Source organism: Hylaeus anthracinus, unplaced genomic scaffold, assembly GCF_026225885.1.
Source record: "Hylaeus anthracinus isolate JK02 unplaced genomic scaffold, UHH_iyHylAnth1.0_haploid 11994, whole genome shotgun sequence".
NCBI classification, from domain to species: Eukaryota; Metazoa; Arthropoda; class Insecta; order Hymenoptera; family Colletidae; genus Hylaeus; species Hylaeus anthracinus.
Window position 1 is genome coordinate 4,995,202 of NW_026534341.1, and position 7,171 is coordinate 5,002,372.

Sequence of the window (7,171 nt, forward strand, 5' to 3'; positions counted from 1 at the left end):
ATATATTTCAAAGAATTTTTCAAAATTTCCAAAATTTGTGGATGTTACAAGTGTTTGAAAATCAGTTCTTTTCAAGCGTACATGTTCTTTAAAAGATGATGGCTCTTAAACTAATGAATCTGGCTGTGATAACGGGATGCAGGGAGTAGAGGACTGACATGGAGGCGTTGATCGTCTTTCTCTCAAATCAGGCCCGCCAAGAGGAAACGGGACTGACTTGGTAAGTCCAGTTCCATGGTTTTTTCGTGTCGCGATTTCAATTTAACTTCACTCTCTTAATTAAAACAATTGCTTGGCATAGTCAGACTTTGGCAATCAACGAAAGCTTGTTTCCTTTGATCTCCATTTACTTAGTATTAAGCTCGTCGATTGTATAATTTATACAGGGTGTCCCAAAAGTCGGAGAGGAGCAGGAAATGGGGGGTAGCTGAGGCGATTCTGAACAACAATTTCCTTTGCAAAAATGTCGGATGGGGCTTCGTTAAGGAGATATTAAGCGAAAACCCCGACCAATCAGAGCGCGCGTAGACCGTTCGAGCGGCCGCGGTAGCGTAAGCTACGCGCTGGTGGCTGCGCTTGCACGCGAACAAGTGACTCGACGTGCATCGAAGCATCGACCTAGCGCGTAGCCTTCGCTACCGCGGCCGCTCGAACGGTCTACGCGCGCTCTGATTGGTCGGGGTTTTCGCTTAATATCTCCTTAACGAAGCCCCATCCGACATTTTTGCAAAGGAAATTGTTGTTCAGAATCGTCTCAGCTACCCCCCATTTCCGGCTCCTCCCCGACTTTTGGGACACCCTGTATACATATAGAGGGAGATCGAATGATTCCTTCCATCTATAAGATCTTTAGATATAAGAATAAATGATCCCTTATAAGAGTATCGAGTGCACGTTAAAATTGGTGGTCAAAACGTGTCGCTGGAAAGATATTAGCGCATCAAAAATTTGAATTTGGTGAAAAAGAAATCGGTTTACACCCGAAAGCCTCGGATAGTATCAAACGTCGAGAACTAGACCGTGAAAGTCTGAAATATCTTATTGGTGATTATATACTACAGGGCAATACCATATGGTTGTTTCTGATATTGTGATTGTTAACACACATCGTGCTGCCCACGTAGGAATACAGGTTTCATGGACCCGTTAACTGCTGGTTGTATAAAAATACAGCGATATATCAGCCCGCAATAAAAATGTCAGCTCATTCGTTGGATATACTGCTAAAAAAAACGTGTAATTTTTTAAGCGATACAGCGTTGGAAACGACATTTAACAGTAGATTTACATGAGGAATTTCACAAGGCAGGTTACAGAAACCGTTTAGATTTTACAGCAACCACAACATACAGTCAGTGTAATTGTCAGTATTTATGCAGGAGTCGATTCAAAATAAAACTTCATATATTTACTTTGTTAATAAATTGTAGGGAAAGAAATAATTAACCGACATTCCTACATATTTTTAACGTTAACCTCTCATTTCTTTTGCTTATTAATTTTATTTTAAATCACTTGCTGTACGAATACTTCTTACACTGACTGTAGATCCAAATGCATTTTTGTCTAAGCCTTCTAATTCATTCTACGTAAATCGACTTCGCTTATGAAAGCATTACTTCGGTAATAGAAATCTGATTAAAACTATTCGTGAACCTAGCGTAAAAAAGAGGTCTCTGCCTTATTTAAGTTCTTAGACTTCGATGGAAATAGTCGGAAGATTTAATTTTCCCCAAGGCGTAATAAACATCCCGTCCCATCTTCTTTAAGTGCACGTTTCGTGGAAAAATGTACCCAGAATCGATTTCTATTACGTTATTATAGGCTGATGTATCACCTTATTTTTACACAGCCGACGCTATGACCGTGATGCAACGGCAATATTTTCTTTGTTAATCGTAAACGCTTCGTATTAAAAATGAAATTGAACACCAGAAGCTGACGACTTCTCGTAGTAACATCGAAACAAAATAACGCTCTTTAAAAGGTAAATAATTTAGTTTCAGTAAAAAGAATCTACTCGTTATTATTAACTGAGAGAAAGTGTCAAAAACACGTGATTTATAAACCTACAAAATTTTCTGTTAACTTGTCCAACTTGCTTCGAGAAAATCGCATCGAGTCGAAAACGTTCCAAGGGCAAAAAATGTCCAGACGCGAAACGTACTTTATACATACATTGATTGTACCACACCCCTAAACGGAGCCTGATCCTTTTTCCCTACGATACGGTTTGATTACATTAAACGTGCAATAAAGCTCCCAACGACGTTTCAAATAACAAAATTACGCGGTGGCCGATAACGTTTGAGCGATGCAACATTAAACGTTATTTGTATCGGTTCTATGTAGTGCGCGTTTCAAAGTGCGCCATAAATATCGATATTACCGGGCGATACGTCGATGGGGAAGTCAATAAAAATTTTCTTCGTCACAAATGAACGTTTATCGGTCATATATCTTGAGCAAGCGGTGGGATACTCAACAGCCGTGACTGCCTCTCGAATAAATTCCGCCAAAGGGTGGAGACGGCTCGACGTTCGTAACACGCACCGCTCGCGGATACATTTCTTTTTCTCTCTCTTTTTTCTTTCATTTAACTTTTTTTATTTTTCGAGGACATTAAAGGCAACGAAACCCGCAGCAACGTTCGAGCCAAGCGGTGCTCTATGAGACGATGAAAAATGAAAGAACACCGTGGCACGATTCATCACCCGCGGTACGGCTCGCAGTTCTCGTGAAAGTGATGCATGCCTCTTGTCAAAGACGATACGCTGAATACCATTTGTTTCGTAGCTCGAGTATAGCCGGTAATGCACCTAATTTCCATTCGTTTCATCGGCGATACGCGCTGCCGAATCTGTTTTCTGTCCATTGTCAGAAAGGCTGAAGTATTAATTGAACGAAAATACAGGCGGGGACTTTTGGACTCTCGGGAGAGAAATTATTTCAGGATACTTTATTTTTATCGAAATTAAACGTTAGACATTAGAAATGTTTTATCGTTTTGATAATGTACGTACGCATTTAATTTAAGACGTTTTTTCTTAGTGAATATGATAGAACGCTGAAAATGTTGAGAAATAAAACTGAAAATGTCGAGAAATTCAAACGAAGGACCTACAGAGATATTGAGTTCTCGATAACTTTACCTTATACTTTCTATACGTACGATGACTATCGCGAAATTACAATGGACGGAGCTATTTTTTTAAGATAAAAGTGTCACTCGCTCCTAGTGTGCATCGATGCACTTGCAAGAAATATCGTGTCACAAAATGGTATAGGTGATGGAACAATATCTTATGCATTTTTGAATTTATTAATAAATAATAGAAGTACTATCACAAAAAAAGACAATTGATAAACGAGCCTTGACTCTCAAAATAAAACTACAATTCACTACCCAAGTGCATCGACGTTCATAGAAGAAAGACATTATCATAAAATAATAGACGTCATAGAACAATATCTTATACATTCTTGAATTTATTAATAAATAATAGAATTACTGTCGTTGAAATGCATTAATAAACGAAACAGACTCCCAAAATAAAAATACAATTCACTATCCAAGTGCATCGACGCTCTTAGAAGAAGAACCGCATCGTAAAGCGACAGAGGTCATGGTCAGCCGACTTTACGAATGAATAACAAAAATACCCTCAGTAATCAGAGAAAAAAACGGCTTCCTAAATAGTGATTCTCCGCTGTTTCGCGCGTAATCGCGGAAAACAGAGCGCAAGGACACGAATGGCGGTGCACAAAAAAAAAAAAAAGAAAAGAACAGCGATTTGTATCGGAATATCGAGGAAGGTCACGACGAACGATAACCGTAGCACGCGCAAAGAGTTATGCGCGTCACGATGCGAATGCATTTAAACCATAAGCGCGTCGGGCAGCGTAAACGAATACGCGGCGAAGAAACGGGAATTGAATTCGAAAGGGGGAGGGGTTAGCGTGCACGGTTAATGTTATGCATCGCGGCGGATATTATTGATGCGTCTCGCGAATGCAACCGTGATGCACGGCCGAGCGATGGCCTCTATTAAATTCGGCTCGACGCTAAATATGCTGATTCGTCGCTGCAGGTGGCGGTGGTGGTGGGTTAATGGCTACGCCGGCCGACCAAGGGGCCGACGACCGATTTTCACGGGACACAACCCGATAGGGGCACACGTGGTGGAGGAACGAGTTCCTTCGTCGAGAATTCTTTTCTCGCCGGGGCCCGCCGTGGACGCGATCGCCGATTCGTCGCACTTGCGAAAAGAACGCGCATATTTATCGTCGTCGTTAATAATGCACCGCCAGGGAAAGGTACGAAGGAATTCACCGTCGCCCACCGCAACCATTTGCTCAGATCATTGTCAACGATTGCCGAACACGCGTTCCTTCGAGAATCAAGCCTAGAAAGACCGAGATGTCGGGTTAACGAGTTGATCGTCATATCACCTACACATGGGTGACAGCTTTTTACCGAGGAACTGAGACAATTAATTCTAAAGTCATGCTATGGACGAAAATTAATCCGAAGTAAATTTGTGAATAGGATGGAGTTGGAGGAACAAGTACGGAGCATAAGTATGCAGCTTCTAATTGTCTCGAAAGAAAATTTTAATAACGTAGAGATTTTCACCGGTATCGGCTTGGCAATTAACTTGTTAATGACAAACGGAGGAAACCTCGATCCTGCGTCATCCAAAATTATCTTCAGAAAACAGTCTATTTCAGACGTTTAGATGTTATAACGCAAATACCTAATACCGACCAAAAGGAATAGGCTAATTTGTCTAGCAAATTCTATTTTACGAATAGATTTTTATCCCCTGAAATGAGTTCAATCGTCGTATTAGATTGATAAACATGTTTTAGGTGTATTTTGGGCATTTCGACCGTCAGTCCCTTCGATGTAGTACTTTCATAGATTTTAATAATGTGAGAAGATTCAAAAATATACGAATACTTAAAATGATACAATAATATTAAAATTGTGTAGGTGACGAAAATTTGGTGTCGTGCGTACTCTTACGAGCAAGATTTATTTATATATGGCACACCAATATAGAAATTCGTGAAAATTAAAATACATCGAAGCAGTACTTGTCGAATTTCAATGATTGAATTTCGTTACGATGACAGGCCTTATTATTAATATTACATAGAATAAATTCGTAAAAATCGACTTATGGGTACTCCTCTTGCGACGCAATCAGAAAGCAAAAACAGGCTTCATTTCCTCTTTGGTCAACAAGTTATTTAATGCTCGCAGTCAAGATACCTCCGAATGTTTAAGAGTCAAGGTCGAAGCTTCCAAACTCTGCGAAACACGGGACTGAAATTTTCCACTTTATTTTCGGAGCCGTCGTTAAATGCCGCGCATTCGAAGGAGTTTGTATACATTTTAGCGGGCGAAACGGTGCTTTCGATTTCATAAAGATGGCCGAACGTCAACCGAGGATACTCGTACGCATGTAAACGGAAGCTGCCGAAGAATCCCTGCAGGTGTGCGACCAAATGTTTCCACATAAATTGCCCGTGCCGTGTGACAAGTCGCAATTAAATAAATACTCGTAAGATAAACTTGTTTACTTCCTGCTGAAGAATGTTTATTCGAAGGGGGTCGAGGTGCATGCTGCGAAATTCACAGGAGGACTCCTCCGTATACCGGTTTGTCGAGTTTCCCGGCGACGTTAGTTTCTCAGTTTTAATCCCCGACTCTACTTCCGAAATGAACCATTCGGATATCTAAACGTCCGTACTTTGGATAAAAGAGTAGCGTTCGCGCCTCGCGTAAACCGACTTTATCGAAACATGTTGATGTATTTCGCGATTGCTAAATTGCTGTGGGTCGACTGCCGATCGAGGACACGAGAAAATAACCATAAGACGGCAGAATTTTACTCTTTGGACCATTTGTGGGGAATATTGGTATGGTTTCGTCGGTGACGAGTAGGAGTATCAAAATAATAGAAAAGTAACGGACTAATTTACTTTTAAATGCTGTATGACCTACTACTATGGTTTACGTAGTAATAAAATGATGGACTGCTTCTTGGTGGTCAGTTCTATAATGCTAACTTTATCCTATTCCGCTAAATGTATCAATTAAATCGTTTACTTTCTGCACTTTTCTTTGTTTTGGTCGCAGGTCCAAATTAAATTTATCATATAAAATGAATTTCGATTGAAAAATAAATATTTTTTGCAAGCACTTTACCCAAAATATCATCAAATTAATAAACACATGATTTAATCTCACTACCAAAACCAACGTATAATTACCTACAAAGAATAAAGAACAGAAATTCAATTCATGAATTGTGCTACTACGTACAAAGTAAAAGGAAATTGATACTGGCAGATGAAATGGCATGCTTGCCGAAAACTTTGTACGCCTGAGTAATTACAAGCGATGGTATTTAAAAATGTGTCGTGTCCTAGGGTTATTACGAGGTCCGAAGGGAAGTCGGCTGTGCCGCAACAGTGGCAGCCGAATCGTCACGACGATAAAACGGCCACGTGATCGGACGTACCCTTTCGCCATTGATTATCCTTTTTCCACGATATATACGTCCGACTGGTTTACGAAGGCAACCAACGAAGGACTTTTTCCTCGTGTTTTGTCCACGAACGATCGCGAAGAAGCGAGGAGAGCAAGAAAAAGCGGATGGGAAGCTGGAGTAGGAGGAACAGAAGGAAGAGGAGGAAGAAGAGGAGGGTTAACGCACTCGCCACACCCTGCTTTAAAGATTGTAAACGATTATTAATGCTCCACCGTGGCTGACCCGTAACTCGCCGGTAGATCCCTCTTTCTATCCTCCTCTTTTCTCTTTGGTCCTCCGGCGCGTCTCCTTTTCCACCCTCGAAATATCCCAGCTAGAGCAACAAAACCGAATGGCATAACCGGGAGAAATCGAACGGTTCGTATACCTCGCCCTGAGTCCTTATCCGAAGCTTTTCTTAATTAACGTGCCGCATTATGGAGTATAACTCGAAAGTTATGCACGGATACGGCAACTAATTTGCGTAACACGCTGTGCTGTCTGCATTAAAGTGTCGGCCATAGTCCAAAATACGCGGGCTACTGGGTCGAATGAAAATTCTAGGGAAACACGCTGAATTGATAACTTCAGTGTTACTTCCACTGTGGATTGAATTACGAAAGTAATTT

General features: G+C 40.8%; 1 protein-coding gene and 1 long non-coding RNA gene across 3 annotated transcripts in view; one reads left to right on the top strand and one right to left on the bottom strand.

The window, feature by feature from the left end:
* Positions 1-7,171, bottom strand: part of LOC128889070 (Krueppel-like factor 6) — a 409,458-nt gene that overhangs the window by 399,961 nt on the left and 2,326 nt on the right. The gene's annotated exons all lie outside the window — the stretch shown is intronic.
* Positions 107-6,097, top strand: LOC128889074 (uncharacterized). The gene is made up of 2 exons (XR_008460364.1): positions 107-220; positions 4,092-6,097. It is a non-coding gene; the product is annotated as an uncharacterized LOC128889074 (long non-coding RNA).